The sequence below is a fragment of the Podarcis cretensis genome (assembly GCF_951804945.1).
Source record: "Podarcis cretensis genome assembly, chromosome: 8".
Lineage (NCBI taxonomy): Eukaryota > Metazoa > Chordata > Lepidosauria > Squamata > Lacertidae > Podarcis > Podarcis cretensis.
This window is the reverse complement of record NC_137177.1, coordinates 81,653,817-81,679,973: the sequence shown is the minus strand read 5'-3', so window position 1 is coordinate 81,679,973 and position 26,157 is coordinate 81,653,817. Positions and strand designations below refer to the sequence as shown.

The 26,157-nt window shown below is 39.9% G+C and overlaps 1 protein-coding gene across 2 annotated transcripts in view; it reads right to left on the bottom strand.

The window, feature by feature from the left end:
- Window positions 1–26,157, bottom strand: part of LDLRAD2 (low density lipoprotein receptor class A domain containing 2) — a 790,445-nt gene that overhangs the window by 234,923 nt on the left and 529,365 nt on the right. The window lies entirely within an intron of this gene.

Genomic DNA, 26,157 nt, shown 5'->3' with positions numbered 1-26,157 from the left:
TTTGGCCATTCACTCAAAAATGGTCCCTACTGAAGAAAGTAGGAAACACCACTGGGCCGGTAAGATATAATCTAAGTCAAATCCCTTATTTTTTCTACTGACTCCTCACACGACAGTGTGTTGCCCATCGCTCAGTTCTGACTAAAGGATTTTATGCAGCCACTGCTGGCGGGGACATTTTGGGACCCAAAATATCCAACGCCACTAAATTCTGGTGTACTTTTTAGCATAATAGTGTAAACAGGGATCAGCATACAAACACTGAGAAGCCATTCCCCCCGCCCCACTATTTTATATGGAAACAACTGGAAAAACCTCTGTGATTGAGGAAACCAACATGGCGCCATTTTGTACAACGAACACTTCCGCTGTCATTTTTACTACTACTTTACTACTACTTTACTACTGCTTTACTACCACTTTACTACCACTTTACTACCGCTTTACTACTGCTTTACTACTACTTTACTACCACTTTACTACTACTTTACTACCGCTTTACTACCGCTTTACTACTACTTTACTACTACTTTGCTACCATTTTGCTACTGCCTTACTACTGCTTTACTATTCTTTTACAACTACTTTGCTATTTTACTGCTATTCCACCGCTTTACTATTGGACCATTTTATTACTACTTTACTACGATCTTACTGCTGTTTCACTACTGCCTTACTACCATTTTACTACTATTTTACTACTGCATTACTACTACTACTTTACTAATGTTTTACTACTACTTTACTAATGTTTTACTACTATTCCACCACTTTACTATTGTTTTACCATTACTTAACTGCTACTTCACTACTGGTTTACTATTGCTTTACTACCACTTTACTTCCACTTTACTACTGCTACTTTATTACTTATCCTACTTTACTATTTATACCCCTATTTATACAGTAGACCTTCCTGAACAATGGCATGCCTGTCTATTCAGCAAATATCTGACTTTACGCAATTCACTCAAAAATGGTGCCAAACGGTTGCAAATGCTTCCCTGAGATGTCTGGCAGTCGAAACAGAAGGCTTTTGATCACAGGAAAAGAAATCAGCCCTCGACAACATAACCGGCAGAAAAACATTTTTTTGAAAAAATCCCTAAGCCCTGGGGTCACAATTTCAGGAAAAAATCTGACTTTCGGCAATTTACTCAAAAATGGTACCAAACGGTTGCAAATGCTCCCCTGAAAAGTTTTGTGGTCGAGACAGAAGGCTTTTTATCACATGACAGAAAATCCTTAACCGGCAGAAAAACATTTTTTTGAAAAAAAATTTGACATTCGGTCATTCACTCAAAAATGGATCCAAACAGTTGCAAATGCTCCCCTGAAAGGTTTGGCGATCGAAAGAGAAGGCTTTTTAGCATAGGACAAGAAATGAGACCTCAACAACTTAACCAGCGGAAGAAGAGTTTTTTGAAAAAATCCCTAAGCCCTAGGGACACAATTTCTGAAAAAATCTAACTTTCGGCAATTCACTCAAAAATGGTGCCCAACAGATGCAAATGCTCCCCTGAAAGGTTTGGTGGTCGAAAAAGAAGGCTTTTTATCACAGGAGAAGAAATCAGCCCCGACAACTTAACTGGCAGAAAAACATTTTTTTGAAAAAATCCCTTAGCCCCGGGGTCACAATTTCATCAAAAAATCTGACTTTCAGCAATTCACTCAAAAATGGTGCCAGATGGTTGCAAATGCTCCCCTTAAAAGTTTGGTGGTCAAAACAGAAGGATTTTTATCACAGGACAGGAAATCCTTAACCTGCAGGAAAAGATTTTTTTGAAAAAATCCCTAAGCCTCGGGGTCACAATTTCATCAAAAAATCTGACTTTCGGCAATTCACTCAAAAATGGTGCCAAACGGTTGCAAATGCTCCCCTGAAAAGTTTGGTGGTCGAAACAGAAGGCTTTTTATCACAGGAGAAGAAATCAGACCTCAACAACTTAACCGGCGGAAAAATGTTTTTTTGAAAAACTCCCTAAGCCCCGCGGGGGGTCACAATTTCATCAAAAATCTGACTTTCGGCAATTGACTCAAAAATGGTTCCAAACGGTTGCAAATGCTCCCCTGAAAGGTTTGGCGATCGTAACAGAAGGCTTTTTATCACAGGACAAGAAATCAGACCTCGACAACTTAACTGGCAGAAAAATATTTTTTTGAAAAAATCCCTAAGCCCCAGGATCACAATTTCAGAAAATATCTAACTTTCGGCAATTCACTCCAAAATGGTGCCCAACGGTCGCAAATGGTCCCTGAAAGGTTTGGCGATCGAAAGAGAAGGCTTTTTATCACAGGAGAAGAAATCAGACGTCAACAACTTAACTGGCTGAAAAATATTTTTTTGAAAAAATCCCTAAGCCCCGGGGTCACAATTTCAGAAAAAATCTGACTTTCGGCAATTGACTCAAAAATGGATCCAAACGGTTGCAAATGCTCCCCTGAAAGGTTTGGCGGTCGAAAAAGAAAGCTTTTTATCACAGGACAAGAAATCAGACCTCAACAACTTAACCGGCGGAAAAATATTTTTTTGAAAAAATCCCTTAGCCCCGGGGTCACAATTTCAGAAAAATTCTGACTTTCGGCAATTCACTCAAAAATGGTTCCAAACGGTTGCGAATGCTCCCGTGAGATGTTTTGCGCTCGAAAGAGAAGGCTTTTTATCACAGGACAGGAAATCCTTAACCGGCAGGAAAAGATTTTTTTGAAAAAATCCCTAAGCCCTGGGGACACAATTTCTGAAAAAATCTAACTTTCGGCAATTCACTCAAAAATGGTGCCCAACAGATGCAAATGCTCCCCTGAAAGGTTTGGCGATCGAAACAGAGGCTTTTTATCACAGGACAAGAAATCAGACCAATACAACTTAACCGGCGGAAGAAGATTTTTTTGAAAAAAACCCTAAGCCCCGGGGTCACAATTTGCAAAGTAGTTGTAAAAGGATAGTAAAGCAGTAGTAAGGCAGTAGCAAAATGGTAGCAAAGTAGTAGTAAAATAGTAGTAAAGTAGTAGTAAAGTAGTAGTAAAGTAGTAGTAAAGCAGTAGTAAAGTAGTAGTAAAGCAGTAGTAAAGTAGTAGTAAAAATGAAGTGTTCGTTGTACAGACCTCAACAACTTAACCGGCGGAAAAATATTTTTTTGAAAAAATCCCTAAGCCCCGGGGTCACAATTTCAGAAAAAATCTGACTTTCAGCAATTGACTCAAAAATGGATCCAAACCGTTGCAAATGGTCCCCTGATGGTTTGGCGGTCGAAAGAGATGGCTTTTTAGCAAAGGATAAGAAATCAGACCTCAACAATTTAACCGTCCGAAGAAGATTTTTTTGAAAAAAAACCCTAAGCCCCAGGGTCAGAATTTCATCAAAAATCTGACTTTCAGCTATTCACTCAAAAATGGTGCCCAACGGTTGCAAATGCTCCCCTGAAAGGTTTGGCGATCGAAACAGAGGCTTTTTATCACAGGACAAGAAATCAGACCTCCACAACTTAACTGACGGAAGAAGATTTTTTTGAAAAAATCCCTAAGCCCCGGGGTCACAATTTCTAAAAAAATCTAACTTTCGGCAATTCACTCAAAAATGGTGCCCAACGGTTGCCAATGCTAACCTGAAAGGTTTGACACTCGAAAAAGAAGGCTTTTTATCACAGGAGAAGAAATCAGCCCCGACAACTTAACTGGCAGAAAAATTTTTTTAAAAAAAAATCCCTTAGCCCCGGGGTCACAATTTCATCAAAAAATCTGACTATCACCAATTCACTCAAAAATGGTGCCAAATGGTTGCAAATGCTCCCCTTAAAAGTTTGGTGGTCAAAACAGAAGGATTTTTATCACAGGACAGGAAATCCTTAACCTGCAGGAAAAGATTTTTTTGAAAAAATCCCTAAGCCTCGGGGTCACAATTTCATCAAAAAATCTGACTTTCGGCAATTCACTCAAAAATGGTGCCCAACGGTTGCCAATGCTCCCCTGAAAGGTTTGACACTCGAAAAAGAAGGCTTTTTATCACAGGACAAGAAATCAGTCCTCGACAACCTAACCAACAGAAAAAGATTTTTTTGAAAAAATCCCTAAGCCCCTGGGTCACAATTTCAGCAAAAATCTGTCTATCTGCAATTCACTCAAAAATGGTGCCAAACGGTTGCAAATGCTCCCCTGAAAGGTTTGGCGGTCGAAACAGAAGGCTTTTTATCACAGGAAAAGAAATCAGCCCTCGACAACTTAACTGGCAGAAAAACATTTTTTTGAAAAAATCCCTAAGCCCCGGGGTCACAATTTCATTAAAAAATCTGTCTTTCGGCAATTCACTCAAAAATGGTGCCCAACGGTTGCAAATGCTCCCCTGAAAGGTTTGGCGATCGAAAGAGAAGGCTTTTTATCACAGGACAAGAAATCAGACCTCGACAACTTAACCGGCGGAAAAATATTTTTTTGAAAAACTCCCTAAGCCCCGGGGTCACAATTTCAGAAAAAATCTGACTTTCGGCAATTGACTCAAAAATGGATCCAAACGGTTGCAAATGCTCCCCTGAAAGGTTTGGCGATCGAAAGAGAAGGCTTTTTAGCATAGGACAAGAAATGAGACCTCAACAACTTAACCGGCGGAAGAAGAGTTTTTTGAAAAAATCCCTAAGCCCTGGGAACACAATTTCTAAAAAAATCTAACTTTCGGCAATTCACTCAAAAATGGTGCCCAACAGATGCAAATGCTCCCCTGAAAGGTTTGGCGATCGAAACAGAGGCTTTTTATCACAGGACAAGAAATCAGACCAATACAACTTAACCGGCGGAAGAAGATTTTTTTGAAAAAACCCCTAAGCCCCGGGGTCACAATTTCAGAAAAAATCTGACTTTCGTCAATCACTCAAAAATGGTTCCAAACGGTTGCAAATGCTCCCCTGATGGTTTGGCGGTCGAAAGAAAAGGCTTTTTAGCACAGGATAAGAAATCAGACCTCAACAACTTAACCGTCTGAAGAAGATTTTTTTGAAAAAAACCCCTAAGCCCCAGGGTCACAATTTCATCAAAAATCTGACTTTCGGCAATTCAGTCAAAAATGGTGCCAAACGGTTGCAAATGCTCCCCTGAAAGGTTTGGCGGTCGAAACAGAAGGCTTTTTATCACAGGAAAAGAAATCAGCCCTCGACAACTTAACTGGCAGAAAAACATTTTTTTGGAAAAAATCCCTAAGCCCCGAGGTCACAATTTCATCAAAAAATCTGACTTTTGGCAATTCACTCAAAAATGGTGCCAAATGGTTGCAAATGCTCCCCTTAAAAGTTTGGTGGTCAAAACAGAAGGCTTTTTATCATAGGACAGGAAATCCTTAACCGGCAGGAAAAGATTTTTTTGAAAAAATCCCTAAGCCCCGGGGTCACAATTTCATCAAAAAATCTGACTTTCGGCAATTCACTCAAAAATGGTGCCAAACGGTTGCAAATGCTCCCCTGAAAGGTTTGGCGGCCGAAACAGAAGTCTTTTTATCACAGGACAAGAAATCAGACCTCGACAACTTAACTGGCGGAAAAATTTTTTTTTGAAAATATCCCTAAGCCCCGGGGTCACAATTTCATCAAAAAAATCTGACTTTCGACAATTCACTCCAAAATGTTGCCCAACGGTTGCAAATGCTCCCCTGAAAGGTTTGGCGGTCGAAAGAGACGGCTTTTTAGCATAGGACAAGAAATGAGACCTCAACAACCTAACCGGCGGAAGAAGAGTTTTTTGAAAAAATCCCTAAGCCCTGGGGACACAATTTCTGAAAAAATCTAACTTTCGGCAATTCACTCAAAAATGGTGCCCAACAGATGCAAATGCTCCCCTGAAAGGTTTGGCGATCGAAACAGAGGCTTTTTATCACAGGACAAGAAATCAGACCAATACAACTTAACCGGCGGAAGAAGATTTTTTTGAAAAAAACCCTAAGCCCCGGGGTCACAATTTCAGAAAAAATCTGACTTTCGGCAATTCACTCAAAAATGGTTCCAAACGGTTGCAAATGCTCCCCTGAAAGGTTTGGCGATCGTAACAGAAGTCTTTTTATCACAGGACAAGAAATCAGACCTCGACAACTTAACTGGCGGAAAAATATTTTTTTGAAAAAATCCCTAAGCCCCAGGATCACAATTTCAGAAAATATCTAACTTTCGGCAATTCACTCCAAAATGATGCCCAACGGTCGCAAATGGTCCCCTGAAAGGTTTGGCGATCGAAAGAGAAGGCTTTTTATCACAGGACAAGAAATCAGACCTCAACAACTTAACTGGCAGAAAAATATTTTTTTGAAAAAATCCCTAAGCCCCGGGGGTCACAATTTCAGAAAAAATCTGACTTTCGGCAATTCACTCAAAAATGGTGCCCAACGGTTGCCAATGCTACCCTGAAAGGTTTGGCGATCGAAAGAGAGGTTTTTTATCACAGGACAAGAAATCAGACCTCCACAACTGAACCGGCGGAAGAAGATTTTTTTGAAAAAAAACCCTAAGCCCCAGGGGCACAATTTCATCAAAATTCTGACTTTCGGCAATTCACTCAAAAATGGTGCCCAACAGTTGCAAATGCTCCCCTGAAAGGTTTGGCGTTCGAAAAAGAAGGCTTTTTATCACATGAGAAGAAATCAGACCTCCACAACTTAACTGGCGGAAGAACATTTTTTTGAAAAAATCCCTAAGCCCCGGGGTCACAATTTCAGAAAAAATCTGACTTTCGGCAATTGACTCAAAAATGGTTCCAAACGGTTGCAAATGCTCCCCTGAAAGGTTTGGCAATCGTAACAGAAGTCTTTTTATCACAGGACAAGAAATCAGACCGCGACAACTTAACTGGCGGAAAAATATTTTTTTGAAAAAATCCCTAAGCCCCAGGATCACAATTTCAGAAAATATCTAACTTTCGGCAATTCACTCCAAAATGGTGCCCAACGGTTGCAAATGCTCCCCTGAAAGGTTTGCCGGTCGAAAAAGAAGGCTTTTAATCACAGGACAAGAAATCAGACCTCAACAACTTAACCGGCGGAAAAATATTTTTTTGAAAAAATCCCTAAGCCCCGGGGTCACAATTTCAGAAAAAATCTGACTTAAGGCAATTGACTCAAAAATGGATCCAAACGGTTGCAAATGCTCCCCTGAAAGGTTTGGCGATCGAAAGAGAAGGCTTTTTAGCATAGGACAAGAAATCAGACCAATACAACTTAACCGGCGGAAGAAGATTTTTTTGAAAAAAACCCTAAGCCCCGGGGTCACAATTTCAGACAAAATCTGACTTTCGGCAATTGACTCAAAAATGGTTCCAAACGGTTGCAAATGCTCCCCTGAAAGGTTTGGCGATCGTAACAGAAGTCTTTTTATCACAGGACAAGAAATCAGACCTCGACAACTTAACTGGCGTAAAAATATTTTTTTGAAAAAATCCCTAAGCCCCGGGGTCACAATTTCTAAAAAAATCTGACGGTCGGCAATTGACTCAAAAATGGATCCAAACGGTTGCAAATGCTCCCCTGAAAGGTTTGGCGATCGAAAAAGAAGGCTTCTTATCACAGGACAAGAAATCAGACCTCAACAACTTAACTGGCGGAAAAACATTTTTTTGAAAAAATCCCTAAGCCCCGGGGTCACAATTTCTGAAAAAATCTAACTTTCGGCAATTCACTCAAAAATGGTGCCCAACAGATGCAAATGCTCCCCTGAAAGGTTTGGCGATCGAAACAGAGGCTTTTTATCACAGGACAAGAAATCAGACCAATACAACTTAACCGGCGGAAGAAGATTTTTTTGAAAAAAACCCTAAGCCCCGGGGTCACAATTTCAGAAAAAATCTGACTTTCGTCAATCACTCAAAAATGGTTCCAAACGGTTGCAAATGCTCCCCTGATGGTTTGGCGGTCGAAAGAAAAGGCTTTTTAGCACAGGATAAGAAATCAGACCTCAACAACTTAACCGTCTGAAGAAGATTTTTTTGAAAAAAACCCCTAAGCCCCAGGGTCACAATTTCATCAAAAATCTGACTTTCGGCAATTCAGTCAAAAATGGTGCCAAACGGTTGCAAATGCTCCCCTGAAAGGTTTGGCGGTCGAAACAGAAGGCTTTTTATCACAGGAAAAGAAATCAGCCCTCGACAACTTAACTGGCAGAAAAACATTTTTTTGAAAAAATCCCTAAGCCCCGAGGTCACAATTTCATCAAAAAATCTGACTTTTGGCAATTCATTCAAAAATGGTGTCAAATGGTTGCAAATGCTCCCCTTAAAAGTTTGGTGGTCAAAACAGAAGGCTTTTTATCATAGGACAGGAAATCCTTAACCGGCAGGAAAAGATTTTTTTGAAAAAATCCCTAAGCCCCGGGGTCACAATTTCATCAAAAAATCTGACTTTCGGCAATTCACTCAAAAATGGTGCCAAACGGTTGCAAATGCTCCCCTGAAAGGTTTGGCGATCGTAACAGAAGTCTTTTTATCACAGGACAAGAAATCAGACCTCAACAACTTAACTGGCAGAAGAATATTTTTTTGAAAAAATCCCTAAGCCCCAGGATCACAATTTCAGAAAATATCTAACTTTCGGCAATTCACTCCAAAATGGTGCCCAACGGTCGCAAATGGTCCCTGAAAGGTTTGGCGATCGAAAGAGAAGGCTTTTTATCACAGGAGAAGAAATCAGACCTCAACAACTTAACCGGCGGAAAAATATTTTTTTGAAAAAATCCCTAAGCCCCGGGGTCACAATTTCAGAAAAAATCTGACTTAAGGCAATTGACTCAAAAATGGATCCAAACGGTTGCAAATGCTCCCGTGAAAGGTTTGGCGGTCGAAAAAGAAAGCTTTTTATCACAGGACAAGAAATCAGACCTCAACAACTTAACCGGCGGAAAAATATTTTTTTGAAAAAATCCCTAAGCCCCGGGGTCACAATTTGAGAAAAATTCTGACTTTCGGCAATTCACTCAAAAATGGTTCCAAACGGTTGCGAATGCTCCCGTGAGATGTTTTGCGCTCGAAAGAGAAGGCTTTTTATCACAGGACAGGAAATCCTTAACCGGCAGGAAAAGATTTTTTTGAAAAAATCCCTAAGCCCTGGGGACACAATTTCTGAAAAAATCTAACTTTCGGCAATTCACTCAAAAATGGTGCCCAACAGATGCAAATGCTCCCCTGAAAGGTTTGGCGATCGAAACAGAGGCTTTTTATCACAGGAGAAGAAATCAGACCTCGAGAACTTAACTGGCGGAAAAATATTTTTTTGAAAAAATCCCTAAGCCCCGGGGTCACAATTTCAGAAAAAAACTGACTTTCGGCAATTGACTCAAAAATGGTTCCAAACGGTTGCAAATGCTCCCCTGAAAGGTTTGGCAGTCGAAAAAGAAGGCTTTTTATCACAGGACAAGAAATCAGACCTCAACAACTTAACTGGCAGAAAAATATTTTTTTGAAAAAATCCCTAAGCCCCGGGGTCACAATTTCTAAAAAAATCTGACTTTCGGCAATTGACTCAAAAATGGTTCCAAACGGTTGCAAATGCTCCCCTGAAAGGTTTGGCAGTCGAAAAAGAAGGCTTTTTATCACAGGACAAGTAATCAGACCTCAACAACTTAACCGGCGGAAGAAGATTTTTTTGAAAAAAACCCTAAGCCCCGGGGTCACAATTTCATCAAAAATCTGACTTTCGGCAATTCACTCAAAAATGGTACCAAACGGTTGCAAATGCTCCCCTGAAAGGTTTGGCAGTCGAAAAAGAAGGCTTTTTATCACAGGACAAGAAATCAGCCCTCGACAACTTAACTGTCAGAAAAACATTTTTTTGAAAAAATCCCTAAGCCCTGGGGTCACAATTACATCAAAAAATCTGACTTTCGGCAATTGACTCAAAAATGGTACCAAACGGTTGCAAATGCTCCCCTGAGAGGCTTGTGCGCTGAAACAGAAGGCTTTTTATCCCAGGACAGAAAATCCTTAACCGACAGAAAAATATTTTTTTCAAAAAATCCCTAAGCCCCGGGGTCACAATTTCATTAAAAATCTGACTTTCGGCCATTCACTCAAAAATGGTGCCTACTGAAGAAAGTAGGAAACACCACTGGGCCGGTAAGATATAATCTAAGTCAAATCCCTTATTTTGACTACTGGCTCCTCACACAGCTCCTGACTCACAACAGTGTGTTGCCCATCGCTCAGTTCTGACTGAAGGATTTTATGCAGCCACTGCTGGCGGGGACATTTTGGGACCCAAAATATCCAACGCCACTAAATTCTGGTGTACTTTTTAACAGGGATCAACATACAAACACTGAGAAGCCAATCCCCCCGCCCCACTACTTTATATGGAAACAACTGGAAAAACCTCTGTGATTGAGGCTACCAACATGGCGCCATTTTGTACAACGAACACTTTTGAGGTCATTCTTACTACTACTTTACTACTACTCTACTACAACATTACTGCTACTTTACTACTTTTACTACCACTTTACTACTCCTTTACTACTGCTTCACTACTGCTTTACTACTACTTTACTACCATTTTACTACTGCCTTACTACTGCTTTACTATCCTTTTACTACTACTTTGCTATCCTTTTACTACTACTTTAAAGCTTTTTTACTACTATTCCAACGCTTTACTATTGGACCATTTTACTACTACTTTACTGCTATCTTACTGTTTCACTGTTTCACTACTGCCTTACTACCATTTTACTACTATTTTACTACTGCATTACTACTACTACTTTACTACTGTTTTACTACTACTTTACTGCTATTTTACTACTATTCCACCACTTTACTATTGTTTTACCATTACTTAACTGCTACTTCACTACTGGTTTACTATTGCTTTACTACCACTTTACTTCCACTTTACTACTGATACTTTATTACTTATCCTACTTTACTATTTATACACCTATTTATACAGTAGACCTTCCTGAACAATGGCATGCCTGTCTACAGTAACAAATAGTATTGTTACTATTTTATTAATTGTATATACTGCCCTTCATCCGTAGATTTAAGGTTGGTTTACAACATAAAAATGCAAGGTAAAAAACACCTTAACCGGCAGAATTTTTTTTTAAAAAAAATCCCTAAGCCCCAGGGTTACAATTTCCCTGAGAGGTTTGGCGGTCGAGACAGAAGGCTTTTTATCACAGGACAGAAAATCCTTAACCGGCAGAAAAATATTTTTTTGAAAAAATCCCTAAGCCCCGGGGTCACAATTACATCAAAAATCTGACTTTCGGTCATTCACTCAAAAATGGTGCCAAACGGTTGCAAATGCTCCCCTGAGATGTTTGGAGGTTGAAACAGAAGGCTTTTTATCACAGGAAAAGAAATCAGCCCTCAACAACTTAACCAGCAGAAAAAGATTTTTTTGAAAAACTCCCTTAGCCCCGGGGTCACAATTTCATCAAAAATCTGACTTTCGGCAATTCACTCAAAAATGGATCCAAACGGTTGCAAATGCTCCCCTGAAAGGTTTGGCGATCGAAAGAGAAGGCTTTTTAGCATAGGACAAGAAATGAGACCTCAACAACTTAACCGGCGGAAGAAGAGTTTTTTGAAAAAATCCCTAAGCCCTGGGGACACAATTTCTGAAAAAATCTAACTTTCGGCAATTCACTCAAAAATGGTTCCCAAGAGATGCAAATGCTCCCCTGAAAGGTTTGGCGATCGAAACAGAGGCTTTTTATCACAGGACAAGAAATCAGACCAATACAACTTAACCGGCGGAAGAAGATTTTTTTGAAAAAAACCCTAAGCCCCGGGGTCACAATTTCAGAAAAAATCTGACTTTCGTCAATCACTCAAAAATGGTTCCAAACGGTTGCAAATGCTCCCCTGATGGTTTGGCGGTCGAAAGAAAAGGCTTTTTAGCACAGGATAAGAAATCAGACCTCAACAACTTAACCGTCTGAAGAAGATTTTTTTGAAAAAAACCCCTAAGCCCCAGGGTCACAATTTCATCAAAAATCTGACTTTCGGCAATTCAGTCAAAAATGGTGCCAAACGGTTGCAAATGCTCCCCTGAAAGGTTTGGCGGTCGAAACAGAAGGCTTTTTATCACAGGAAAAGAAATCAGCCCTCGACAACTTAACTGGCAGAAAAACATTTTTTTGAAAAAATCCCTAAGCCCCGGGGTCACAATTTCATCAAAAAATCTGACTTTTGGCAATTCACTCAAAAATGGTGTCAAATGGTTGCAAATGCTCCCCTTAAAAGTTTGGTGGTCAAAACAGAAGGCTTTTTATCACAGGACAGGAAATCCTTAACCGGCAGGAAAAGATTTTTTTGAAAAAATCCCTAAGCCCCGGGGTCACAATTTCAGAAAAAATCTGACTTTCGGCAATTGACTCAAAAATGGATCCAAACGGTTGCAAATGCTCCCGTGAAAGGTTTGGCGGTCGAAAAAGAAAGCTTTTTATCACAGGACAAGAAATCAGACCTCAACAACTTAACCGGCGGAAAAATATTTTTTTGAAAAAAACCCTAAGCCCCAGGGTCACAATTTCTAAAAAAATCTGACTTTCGGCAATTCACTCAAAAATGGTGCCAAACAGTTGCAAATGCTCCCCTGAAAGGTTTGGCGGTCGAAAAATAAGGCTTTTTATCACAGGACAGGAAATCCTTAACCGGCAGGAAAAGATTTTTTTGAAAAAACCCCTAAGCCCCGGGGTCACAATTTCATCAAAAAATCTGACTTTCGGCAATTCACTCAAAAATGGTGCCAAACGGTTGCAAATGCTTCCCTGAGATGTCTGGCAGTCGAAACAGAAGGCTTTTTATCACAGGAGAAGAAATCAGACCTCGAGAACTTAACTGGCGGAAAAATATTTTTTTGAAAAAATCCCAAAGCCCCGGGGTCACAATTTCAGAAAAAATCTGACTTTCGGCAATTGACTCAAAAATGGTTCCAAACGGTTGCAAATGCTCCCCTGAAAGGTTTGGCAGTCGAAAAAGAAGGCTTTTTATCACAGGACAAGAAATCAGCCCTCGACAACTTAACTGTCAGAAAAACATTTTTTTGAAAAAATCCCTAAGCCCCGGGGTCACAATTACATAAAAAAATCTGACTTTCGGCAATTGACTCAAAAATGGTACCAAACGGTTGCAAATGCTCCCCTGAGAGCTTGTGCGCTGAAACAGAAGGCTTTTTATCCCAGGACAGAAAATCCTTAACCGACAGAAAAATATTTTTTTCAAAAAATCCCTAAGCCCCGGGGTCACAATTTCATTAAAAATCTGACTTTCAGCCATTCACTCAAAAATGGTGCCTACTGAAGAAAGTAGGAAACACCACTGGGCCGGTAAGATATAATCTAAGTCAAATCCCTTATTTTGACTACTGGCTCCTCACACAGCTCCTGACTCACAACAGTGTGTTGCCCATCGCTCAGTTCTGACTCAAGGATTTTATGCAGCCACTGCTGGCGGGGACATTTTGGGACCCAAAATATCCAACGCCACTAAATTCTGGTGTACTTTTTAACAGGGATCAACATACAAACACTGAGAAGCCAATCCCCCCGCCCCACTACTTTATATGGAAACAACTGGAAAAACCTCTGTGATTGAGGCTACCAACATGGCGCCATTTTGTACAACGAACACTTTTGAGGTCATTCTTACTACTACTTTACTACTACTCTACTACAACATTACTGCTACTTTACTACTTTTACTACCACTTTACTACTCCTTTACTACTGCTTCACTACTGCTTTACTACTACTTTACTACCATTTTACTACTGCCTTACTACTGCTTTACTATCCTTTTACTACTACTTTGCTATCCTTTTACTACTACTTTAAAGCTTTTTTACTACTATTCCAACGCTTTACTATTGGACCATTTTACTACTACTTTACTGCTATCTTACTGTTTCACTGTTTCACTACTGCCTTACTACCATTTTACTACTATTTTACTACTGCATTACTACTACTACTTTACTACTGTTTTACTACTACTTTACTGCTATTTTACTACTATTCCACCACTTTACTATTGTTTTACCATTACTTAACTGCTACTTCACTACTGGTTTACTATTGCTTTACTACCACTTTACTTCCACTTTACTACTGCTACTTTATTACTTATCCTACTTTACTATTTATACACCTATTTATACAGTAGACCTTCCTGAACAATGGCATGCCTGTCTACAGTAACAAATAGTATTGTTACTATTTTATTAATTGTATATACTGCCCTTCATCCGTAGATTTAAGGTTGGTTTACAACATAAAAATGCAAGGTAAAAAACACCTTAACCGGCAGAATTTTTTTTTAAAAAAAATCCCTAAGCCCCAGGGTTACAATTTCCCTGAGAGGTTTGGCGGTCGAGACAGAAGGCTTTTTATCACAGGACAGAAAATCCTTAACCGGCAGAAAAATATTTTTTTGAAAAAATCCCTAAGCCCCGGGGTCACAATTACATCAAAAATCTGACTTTCGGTCATTCACTCAAAAATGGTGCCAAACGGTTGCAAATGCTCCCCTGAGATGTTTGGAGGTTGAAACAGAAGGCTTTTTATCACAGGAAAAGAAATCAGCCCTCAACAACTTAACCAGCAGAAAAAGATTTTTTTGAAAAACTCCCTTAGCCCCGGGGTCACAATTTCAGCAAAAATCTGACTTTCGGCAATTCACTCAAAAATGGTGCCAAACGGTTGCAAATGCTCCCCTGAGATGTTTGGCGGTCGAGACAGAAGGCTTTTTATCACAGGACAGAAAATCCTTAACCGGCAGAAAAACATTTTTTTGAAAAAATCCCTAAGCCCCGGGGTCACAATTTCATAAAAAATCTGACTTTCGGCAATTGACTCAAAAATGGATCCAAACGGTTGCAAATGCTCCCGTGAAAGGTTTGGCGGTCGAAAAAGAAAGCTTTTTATCACAGGACAAGAAATCAGACCTCAACAACTTAACCGGCGGAAAAATATTTTTTTGAAAAAAACCCTAAGCCCCAGGGTCACAATTTCTAAAAAAATCTGACTTTCGGCAATTCACTCAAAAATGGTGCCAAACAGTTGCAAATGCTCCCCTGAAAGGTTTGGCGGTCGAAAAATAAGGCTTTTTATCACAGGACAGGAAATCCTTAACCGGCAGGAAAAGATTTTTTTGAAAAAACCCCTAAGCCCCGGGGTCACAATTTCATCAAAAAATCTGACTTTCGGCAATTCACTCAAAAATGGTGCCAAACGGTTGCAAATGCTTCCCTGAGATGTCTGGCAGTCGAAACAGAAGGCTTTTTATCACAGGAGAAGAAATCAGACCTCGAGAACTTAACTGGCGGAAAAATATTTTTTTGAAAAAATCCCAAAGCCCCGGGGTCACAATTTCAGAAAAAATCTGACTTTCGGCAATTGACTCAAAAATGGTTCCAAACGGTTGCAAATGCTCCCCTGAAAGGTTTGGCAGTCGAAAAAGAAGGCTTTTTATCACAGGACAAGAAATCAGCCCTCGACAACTTAACTGTCAGAAAAACATTTTTTTGAAAAAATCCCTAAGCCCCGGGGTCACAATTACATAAAAAAATCTGACTTTCGGCAATTGACTCAAAAATGGTACCAAACGGTTGCAAATGCTCCCCTGAGAGCTTGTGCGCCGAAACAGAAGGCTTTTTATCCCAGGACAGAAAATCCTTAACCGACAGAAAAATATTTTTTTCAAAAAATCCCTAAGCCCCGGGGTCACAATTTCATTAAAAATCTGACTTTCAGCCATTCACTCAAAAATGGTGCCTACTGAAGAAAGTAGGAAACACCACTGGGCCGGTAAGATATAATCTAAGTCAAATCCCTTATTTTGACTACTGGCTCCTCACACAGCTCCTGACTCACAACAGTGTGTTGCCCATCGCTCAGTTCTGACTAAAGGATTTTATGCAGCCACTGCTGGCGGGGACATTTTGGGACCCAAAATATCCAACGCCACTAAATTCTGGTGTACTTTTTAACAGGGATCAACATACAAACACTGAGAAGCCAATCCCCCCGCCCCACTACTTTATATGGAAACAACTGGAAAAACCTCTGTGATTGAGGCTACCAACATGGCGCCATTTTGTACAACGAACACTTTTGAGGTCATTCTTACTACTACTTTACTACTACTCTACTACAACATTACTGCTACTTTACTACTTTTACTACCACTTTACTACTCCTTTACTACTGCTTCACTACTGCTTTACTACTACTTTACTACCATTTTACTACTGCCTTACTACTGCTTTACTATCCTTTTACTACTACTTTGCTATCCTTTTACTACTACTTTAAAGCTTTTTTACTACTATTCCAACGCTTTACTATTGGACCATTTTACTACTACTTTACTGCTATCTTACTGTTTCACTGTTTCACTACTGCCTTACTACCATTTTACTACTATTTTACTACTGCATTACTACTACTACTTTACTACTGTTTTACTACTACTTTACTGCTATTTTACTACTATTCCACCACTTTACTATTGTTTTACCATTACTTAACTGCTACTTCACTACTGGTTTACTATTGCTTTACTACCACTTTACTTCCACTTTACTACTGCTACTTTATTACTTATCCTACTTTACTATTTATACACCTATTTATACAGTAGACCTTCCTGAACAATGGCATGCCTGTCTACAGTAACAAATAGTATTGTTACTATTTTATTAATTGTATATACTGCCCTTCATCCGTAGATTTAAGGTTGGTTTACAACATAAAAATGCAAGGTAAAAAACACCTTAACCGGCAGAATTTTTTTTTAAAAAAAATCCCTAAGCCCCAGGGTTACAATTTCCCTGAGAGGTTTGGCGGTCGAGACAGAAGGCTTTTTATCACAGGACAGAAAATCCTTAACCGGCAGAAAAATATTTTTTTGAAAAAATCCCTAAGCCCCGGGGTCACAATTACATCAAAAATCTGACTTTCGGTCATTCACTCAAAAATGGTGCCAAACGGTTGCAAATGCTCCCCTGAGATGTTTGGAGGTTGAAACAGAAGGCTTTTTATCACAGGAAAAGAAATCAGCCCTCAACAACTTAACCAGCAGAAAAAGATTTTTTTGAAAAACTCCCTTAGCCCCGGGGTCACAATTTCAGCAAAAATCTGACTTTCGGCAATTCACTCAAAAATGGTGCCAAACGGTTGCAAATGCTCCCCTGAGATGTTTGGCGGTCGAGACAGAAGGCTTTTTATCACAGGACAGAAAATCCTTAACCGGCAGAAAAACATTTTTTTGAAAAAATCCCTAAGCCCCGGGGTCACAATTTCATAAAAAATTTGACATTCGGTCATTCACTCAAAAATGGTGCCAAACGGTTGCAAATGCTCCCCTGAGATGTTTGGCGGTCGAAAAATAAGGCTTTTTATCACAGGACAAGAAATCAGACCTTGACAACTTAACTGGCGTAAAAATATTTTTTTGAAAAAATCCCTAAGCCCCGGTATCACAATTTCAGAAAATATCTAACTTTGGGCAATTCACTCCAAAATGGTGCCCAACGGTTGCAAATGCTTCCCTGAAAGGTTTGTCGATCGAAAGAGAAGGCTTTTTATCACAGGACAAGAAATCAGACCTCGACAACTTAACCGGCGGAAAAATATTTTTTTGAAAAACTCCCTAAGCCCCGGGGTCACAATTTCATCAAAAAATCTGACTTTCGACAATTGACTCAAAAATGGATCCAAACGGTTGCAAATGCTCCCCTGAAAGGTTTGGCGATCGAAAGAGAAGGCTTTTTAGCATAGGACAAGAAATGAGACCTCAACAACTTAACCGGCGGAAGAAGAGTTTTTTGAAAAAATCCCTAAGCCCTGGGGACACAATTTCTGAAAAAATCTAACTTTCGGCAATTCACTCAAAAATGGTTCCCAACAGATGCAAATGCTCCCCTGATGGTTTGGCGGTCGAAAGAAAAGGCTTTTTAGCACAGGATAAGAAATCAGACCTCAACAACTTAACCGTCTGAAGAAGATTTTTTTGAAAAAAACCCCTAAGCCCCAGGGTCACAATTTCATCAAAAATCTGACTTTCGGCAATTCAGTCAAAAATGGTGCCAAACGGTTGCAAATGCTCCCCTGAAAGGTTTGGCGGTCGAAACAGAAGGCTTTTTATCACAGGAAAAGAAATCAGCCCTCGACAACTTAACTGGCAGAAAAACATTTTTTTGAAAAAATCCCTAAGCCCCGAGGTCACAATTTCATCAAAAAATCTGACTTTTGGCAATTCACTCAAAAATGGTGTCAAATGGTTGCAAATGCTCCCCTTAAAAGTTTGGTGGTCAAAACAGAAGGCTTTTTATCACAGGACAGGAAATCCTTAACCGGCAGGAAAAGATTTTTTTGAAAAAATCCCTAAGCCCCGGGGTCACAATTTCATCAAAAAATCTGACTTTCAGCAATTCACTCAAAAATGGGGCCAAACGGTTGCAAATGCTCCCCTGAAAGGTTTGGCGGCCGAAACAGAAGTCTTTTTATCACAGGACAAGAAATCAGACCTCGACAACTTAGCTGGCGGAAAAATATTTTTTTGAAAAAATCCCTAAGCCCCGGGGTCACAATTTCATCAAAAAATCTGACTTTCGACAATTCACTCCAAAATGGTGCCCAACGGTTGCAAATGCTCCCCTGAAAGGTTTGGCGGTCGAAAGAGAAGGCTTTTTAGCATAGGACAAGAAATGAGACCTCAACAACCTAACCGGCGGAAGAAGAGTTTTTTGAAAAAATCCCTAAGCCCTGGGGACACAATTTCTGAAAAAATCTAACTTTCGGCAATTCACTCAAAAATGGTGCCCAACAGATGCAAATGCTCCCCTGAAAGGTTTGGCGATCGAAACAGAGGCTTTTTATCACAGGACAAGAAATCAGACCAATACAACTTAACCGGCGGAAGAAGATTTTTTTGAAAAAAACCCTAAGCCCCGGGGTCACAATTTCAGAAAAAATCTGACTTTCGGCAATTCACTCAAAAATGGTTCCAAACGGTTGCAAATGCTCCCCTGAAAGGTTTGGCGATCGTAACAGAAGTCTTTTTATCACAGGACAAGAAATCAGACCTCGACAACTTAACTGGCGGAAAAATATTTTTTTGAAAAAATCCCTAAGCCCCAGGATCACAATTTCAGAAAATATCTAACTTTCGGCAATTCACTCCAAAATGGTGCCCAACGGTCGCAAATGGTTCCCTGAAAGGTTTGGCGATCGAAAGAGAAGGCTTTTTAGCATAGGACAAGAAATCAGACCAATACAACTTAACCGGCGGAAGAAGATTTTTTTGAAAAAAACCCTAAGCCCCGGAGTCACAATTTCAGACAAAATCTGACTTTCGGCAATTGACTCAAAAATGGATCCAAACGGTTCCAAATGCTCCCCTGAAAGGTTTGGCGATCGAAAGAGAAGGCTTTTTAGCATAGGACAAGAATTGAGACCTCAACAACCTAACCGGCGGAAGAAGAGTTTTTTGAAAAAATCCCTAAGCCCGGGGGTCACAATTTCAGAAAGAAACTGACTTTCAGCAATTGACTCAAAAATGGTTCCAAACGGTTGCAAATGCTCCCCTGAGAGGTTTGGCGATCGTAACAGAAGTCTTTTTATCACAGGACAAGAAATCAGACCTCAACAACTTAACTGGCAGAAAAATATTTTTTTGAAAAAATCCCTAAGCCCCAGGATCACAATTTCAGAAAATATCTAACTTTCGGCAATTCACTCCAAAATGGTGCCCAACGGTCGCAAATGGTCCCCTGAAAGGTTTGGCGGTCGAAAGAGAAGGCTTTTTATCACAGGACAAGAAATCAGACCTCAACAACTTAACTGGCAGAAAAATATTTTTTTGAAAAAATCCCTAAGCCCCGGGGTCACAATTTCAGAAAAAATCTGACTTTCGGCAATTGACTCAAAAATGGATCCAAACGGTTGCAAATGCTCCCCTGAAAGGTTTGGCGGTCGAAAAAGAAAGCTTTTTATCACAGGACAAGAAATCAGACCTCAACAACTTAACCGGCGGAAAAATATTTTTTTGAAAAAATCCCTAAGCCCCGGGGTCACAATTTCAGAAAAATTCTGACTTTCGGCAATTCACTCAAAAATGGTTCCAAACGGATGCGAATGCTCCCGTGAGATGTTTTGCGCTCGAAAGAGAAGGCTTTTTATCACAGGACAAGAAATCAGACCTCGACAACTTAACCGGCCGAAGAAGATTTTTGTGAAGAAAACCCTAAGCCCCGGGGTCACAATTTCATCAAAAAATCTGACTTTCGGCAATTCATTCAAAAATGGTGCCAAATGGTTGCAAATGCTCCCCTTAAAACTTTGGTGGTGAAAACAGAAGGCTTTTTATCACAGGACAGGAAATCCTTAACCGGCAGGAAAAGATTTTTTTGAAAAAATCCCTAAGCCCCGGGGACACAATTTCTGAAAAAATCTAACTTTCGGCAATTCACTCAAAAATGGTGCCCAACAGATGCAAATGCTCCCCTGAAAGGTTTGGCGATCGTAACAGAAGACTTTTTATCACAGGACAAGAAATCAGACCTCAACAACTTAACCGGCGGAAAAATATTTTTTTGAAAAAATCCCTAAGCGCCGGGGTCACAATTTCTAAAAAAATCTGACTTTCGGCAATTCACTCAAAAATGGTGCCAAACAGTTGCAAATGCTCCCCTGAAAGGTTTGGCGGTCGAAAAATAAGGCTTTTTATCACAGGACAGGAAATCCTTAACGGGCAGGAAAAGATTTTTTTGAAAAAATCCCTAAGCCCCGGGGTCACAATTTCATTAAAAATCTGACTTTCGGCCATTCACTCAAAAATGGTGCCTACTGAAGAAAGTAGGAAACACCACTGGGCCGGTAGGATATAATCTAAGTCAAATCCCTTATTTTGACTACTGGCTCCTCACACAGCTCCTGACTCACAACAGTGTGTTGCCCATCGCTCAGTTCTGACTGAAGGATTTTATGCAGCCACTGCTGGCGGGGACATTTTGGGACCCAAAATATCCAACGCCACTAAATTCTGGTGTACTTTTTAACAGGGATCAACATACAAACACTGAGAAGCCAATCCCCCCGCCCCACTACTTTATATGGAAACAACTGGAAAAACCTCTGTGATTGAGGCTACCAACATGGCGCCATTTTGTACAACGAACACTTCCGAGGTCATTCTTACTACTACTTTACTACTACTCTACTACAACATTACTGCTACTTTACTACTTTTACTACCACTTTACTACTCCTTTACTATTGCTTCACTACTGCTTTACTACTACTTTACTACCATTTTACTACTGCCTTACTACTGCTTTACTATCCTTTTATTACTACTTTGCTATCCTTTTACTACTACTTTAAAGCTTTTTTACTACTATTCCAACGCTTTACTATTGGACCATTTTACTACTACTTTACTGCTATCTTACTGTTTCACTGTTTCACTACTGCCTTACTACCATTTTACTATTATTTTACTACTGCATTACTACTACTACTTTACTACTGTTTTATTACTACTTTACTGCTATTTTACTACTATTCCACCACTTTACTATTGTTTTACCATTACTTAACTGCTACTTCACTACTGGTTTACTATTGCTTTACTACCACTTTACTTCCACTTTCCTACTGCTACTTTATTACTTATCCTACTTTACTATTTATACACCTATTTATACAGTAGACCTTCCTGAACAATGGCATGCCTGTCTACAGTAACAAATAGTATTGTTACTATTTTATTAATTGTATATACTGCCCTTCATCCGTAGATTTAAGGTTGGTTTACAACATAAAAATGCAAGGTAAAAAACACCTTAACCGGCAGAATTTTTTTTTAAAAAAAATCCCTAAGCCCCAGGGTTACAATTTCCCTGAGAGGTTTGGCGGTCGAGACAGAAGGCTTTTTATCACAGGACAGAAAATCCTTAACCGGCAGAAAAATATTTTTTTGAAAAAATCCCTAAGCCCCGGGGTCACAATTACATCAAAAATCTGACTTTCGGTCATTCACTCAAAAATGGTGCCAAACGGTTGCAAATGCTCCCCTGAGATGTTTGGAGGTTGAAACAGAAGGCTTTTTATCACAGGAAAAGAAATCAGCCCTCAACAACTTAACCAGCAGAAAAAGATTTTTTTGAAAAACTCCCTTAGCCCCGGGGTCACAATTTCAGCAAAAATCTGACTTTCGGCAATTCACTCAAAAATGGTGCCAAACGGTTGCAAATGCTCCCCTGAGATGTTTGGCGGTCGAGACAGAAGGCTTTTTATCACAGGGCAGAAAATCCTTAACCGGCAGAAAAACATTTTTTTGAAAAAATCCCTAAGCCCCGGGGTCACAATTTCATAAAAAATCTGACTTTCGGCAATTGACTCAAAAATGGATCCAAACGGTTGCAAATGCTCCCGTGAAAGGTTTGGCGGTCGAAAAAGAAAGCTTTTTATCACAGGACAAGAAATCAGACCTCAACAACTTAACCGGCGGAAAAATATTTTTTTGAAAAAAACCCTAAGCCCCAGGGTCACAATTTCTAAAAAAATCTGACTTTCGGCAATTCACTCAAAAATGGTGCCAAACAGTTGCAAATGCTCCCCTGAAAGGTTTGGCGGTCGAAAAATAAGGCTTTTTATCACAGGACAGGAAATCCTTAACCGGCAGGAAAAGATTTTTTTGAAAAAACCCCTAAGCCCCGGGGTCACAATTTCATCAAAAAATCTGACTTTCGGCAATTCACTCAAAAATGGTGCCAAACGGTTGCAAATGCTTCCCTGAGATGTCTGGCAGTCGAAACAGAAGGCTTTTTATCACAGGAGAAGAAATCAGACCTCGAGAACTTAACTGTCAGAAAAAGATTTTTTTCAAAAAATCTCTAAGCCCCGGGGTCACAATTTCATCAAAAATCTCACTTTCGGCAATTGACTCAAAAATGGTGCCAAACAGTTGCAAATGCTCCCCTGAGAGGTTTGGGGGTCGAAAGAGAAGGCTTTTTATCTCAGGAAATGAAATAAGCCCTTGACAACTTAATCGCCAGTGAAAGATTTTTTTCAAATAATCCCTAAGCCCCGTGGTCACAATTTCATCAAAAATCTGACTTTTGGCCATTCACTCAAAAATGGTCCCTACTGAAGAAAGTAGGAAACACCACTGGGCCGGTAAGATATAATCTAAGTCAAATCCCTTATTTTGACTACTGGCTCCTCACACAGCTCCTGACTCACGACAGTGTGTTGCCCATCGCTCAGTTCTGACTAAAGGATTTTATGCAGCCACTGCTGGCGGGGACATTTTGGGACACAAAATATCCAACGCCACTAAATTCTGGTGTACTTTTTAGCATAATAGTGTAAACAGGGATCAACATACAAACACTGAGAAGCCATTCCCCCCGCCCCACTACTTTATATGGAAACAACTGGAAAAACCTCTGTGATTGAGGAAACCAACATGGCGCCATTTTGTACAACGAACACTTCCGCTGTCATTTTTACTACTACTTTACTACTGCTTTACTACTACTTTACTACTGCTTTACTACTACTTTACTACTACTTTACTACCACTTTACTACTACTTTGCTACCATTTTGCTACTGCCTTACTACTGCTTTACTATCCTTTTACAACTACTTTGCTATTTTACTACTATTCCACCGCTTTACTATTGGACCATTTTATTACTACTTTACTACTATCTTACTGCTGTTTCACTACTGCCTTACTACCATTTTACTACTATTTTACTACTGCATTACTACTACTACTTTACTAATGTTTTACTACTACTTTACTGCTATTTTACTACTATTCCACCACTTTACTATTGTTTTACCATTACTTAACTGCTACTTCACTACTGGTTTACTATTGCTTTACTACCACTTTACTTCCACTTTACTACTGCTACTTTATTACTTATCCTACTTTACTATTTATACCCCTATTTATACAGTAGACCTTCCTGAACAATGGCATGCCTGTCTATTCAGCAAATATCTGACTTTCTGCAATTCACTCAAAAATGGTGCCAAACGGTTGCAAATGCTTCCCTGAGATGTCTGGCAGTCGAAACAGAAGGCTTTTTATCACAGGAAAAGAAATCAGCCCTCGACAACATAACCGGCAGAAAAACATTTTTTTGAAAAAATCCCTAAGCCCTGGGGTCACAATTTCAGGAAAAAATCTGACCTTCGGCAATTTACTCAAAAATCCTTAACCGGCAGAAAAACATTTTTTTGAAAAAATCCCTAAGCCCCGGGGTCACAATTTCATAAAAAATTTGACATTCGGTCATTCACTCAAAAATGGTGCCAAACGGTTGCAAATGCTCCCCTGAGAGGTTTGGGGTTCGAAACAGAAGGCTTTTAATCTCAGGAAAAGAAATCAGCCCTCGAAAACCTAACTGTCAGAAAAACATTTTTTTGAAAAAATACCTAAGCCCCGAGGTCACAATTTCAGCCAAAATCTGACTTTCCGCAATTCACTCAAAAATGGTGCCAAACGGTTGCAAATGCTCCCCTGAGATGTTTGGTGGTCGAGACAGAAGGCTTTTTATCACAGGACAGAAAATCCTTAACCGGCAGAAAAATATTTTTTTGAAAAAATCCCTAAGCCCCGGGGTCACAATTTCATCAAAAAATCTGACTTTCGGCAATTCACTCAAAAATGGTGCCAAACGGTTGCAAATGCTCCCCTGAAAGGTTTGGCGGCCGAAACAGAAGGCTTTTTATCACAGGAGAAGAAATCAGACCTTGACAACTTAACTGGCGGAAGAACATTTTTTTGAAAAAATCCCTAAGCCCCGGGGTCACAATTTCAGAAAAAAACTGACTTTCGGCAATTGACTCAAAAATGGTTCCAAACGGTTGCAAATGCTCAACCGGAAAGGTTTGGCGATCGTAACAGAAGTCTTTTTATCACAGGACAAGAAATCAGACCTCGACAACTTAACCGGCCGAAGAAGATTTTTGTGAAGAAAACCCTAAGCCCCGGGGTCACAATTTCATCAAAAAATCTGACTTTCGGCAATTCATTCAAAAATGGTGCCAAATGGTTGCAAATGCTCCCCTTAAAACTTTGGTGGTGAAAACAGAAGGCTTTTTATCACAGGACAGGAAATCCTTAACCGGCAGGAAAAGATTTTTTTGAAAAAATCCCTAAGCCCCGGGGACACAATTTCTGAAAAAATCTAACTTTCGGCAATTCACTCAAAAATGGTGCCCAACAGATGCAAATGCTCCCCTGAAAGGTTTGGCGATCGTAACAGAAGACTTTTTATCACAGGACAAGAAATCAGACCTCAACAACTTAACCGGCGGAAAAATATTTTTTTGAAAAAATCCCTAAGCGCCGGGGTCACAATTTCTAAAAAAATCTGACTTTCGGCAATTCACTCAAAAATGGTGCCAAACAGTTGCAAATGCTCCCCTGAAAGGTTTGGCGGTCGAAAAATAAGGCTTTTTATCACAGGACAGGAAATCCTTAACGGGCAGGAAAAGATTTTTTTGAAAAAATCCCTAAGCCCCGGGGTCACAATTTCATTAAAAATCTGACTTTCGGCCATTCACTCAAAAATGGTGCCTACTGAAGAAAGTAGGAAACACCACTGGGCCGGTAAGATATAATCTAAGTCAAATCCCTTATTTTGACTACTGGCTCCTCACACAGCTCCTGACTCACAACAGTGTGTTGCCCATCGCTCAGTTCTGACTGAAGGATTTTATGCAGCCACTGCTGGCGGGGACATTTTGGGACCCAAAATATCCAACGCCACTAAATTCTGGTGTACTTTTTAACCCCTAAGCCCCGGGGTCACAATTTCTTAAAAAATCTGACTTTCGGCAATTGACTCAAAAATGGATCCAAACGGTTGCAAATGCTCCCCTGAAAGGTTTGGACTTTCGGCAATTCACTCAAAAATGGTTCCAAATAGTTGCGAATGCTCCCGTGAGATGTTTGGCGGTCGAAAGAGAAGGCTTTTTATCACTAGACAAGAAATCACCCCTCGACAACTTAATCGGCGGCAGAAGAATATTTCTTTGAAAAAATCCCTAAGCCCTGGGGACACATTTTCGGAAAAAATCTAACTTTCGGCATTTCACTCAAAAATGGTGCCCAACAGATGCAAATGCTCCCCTGAAAGGTTTGGCGGTCGAAACAGAAGGCT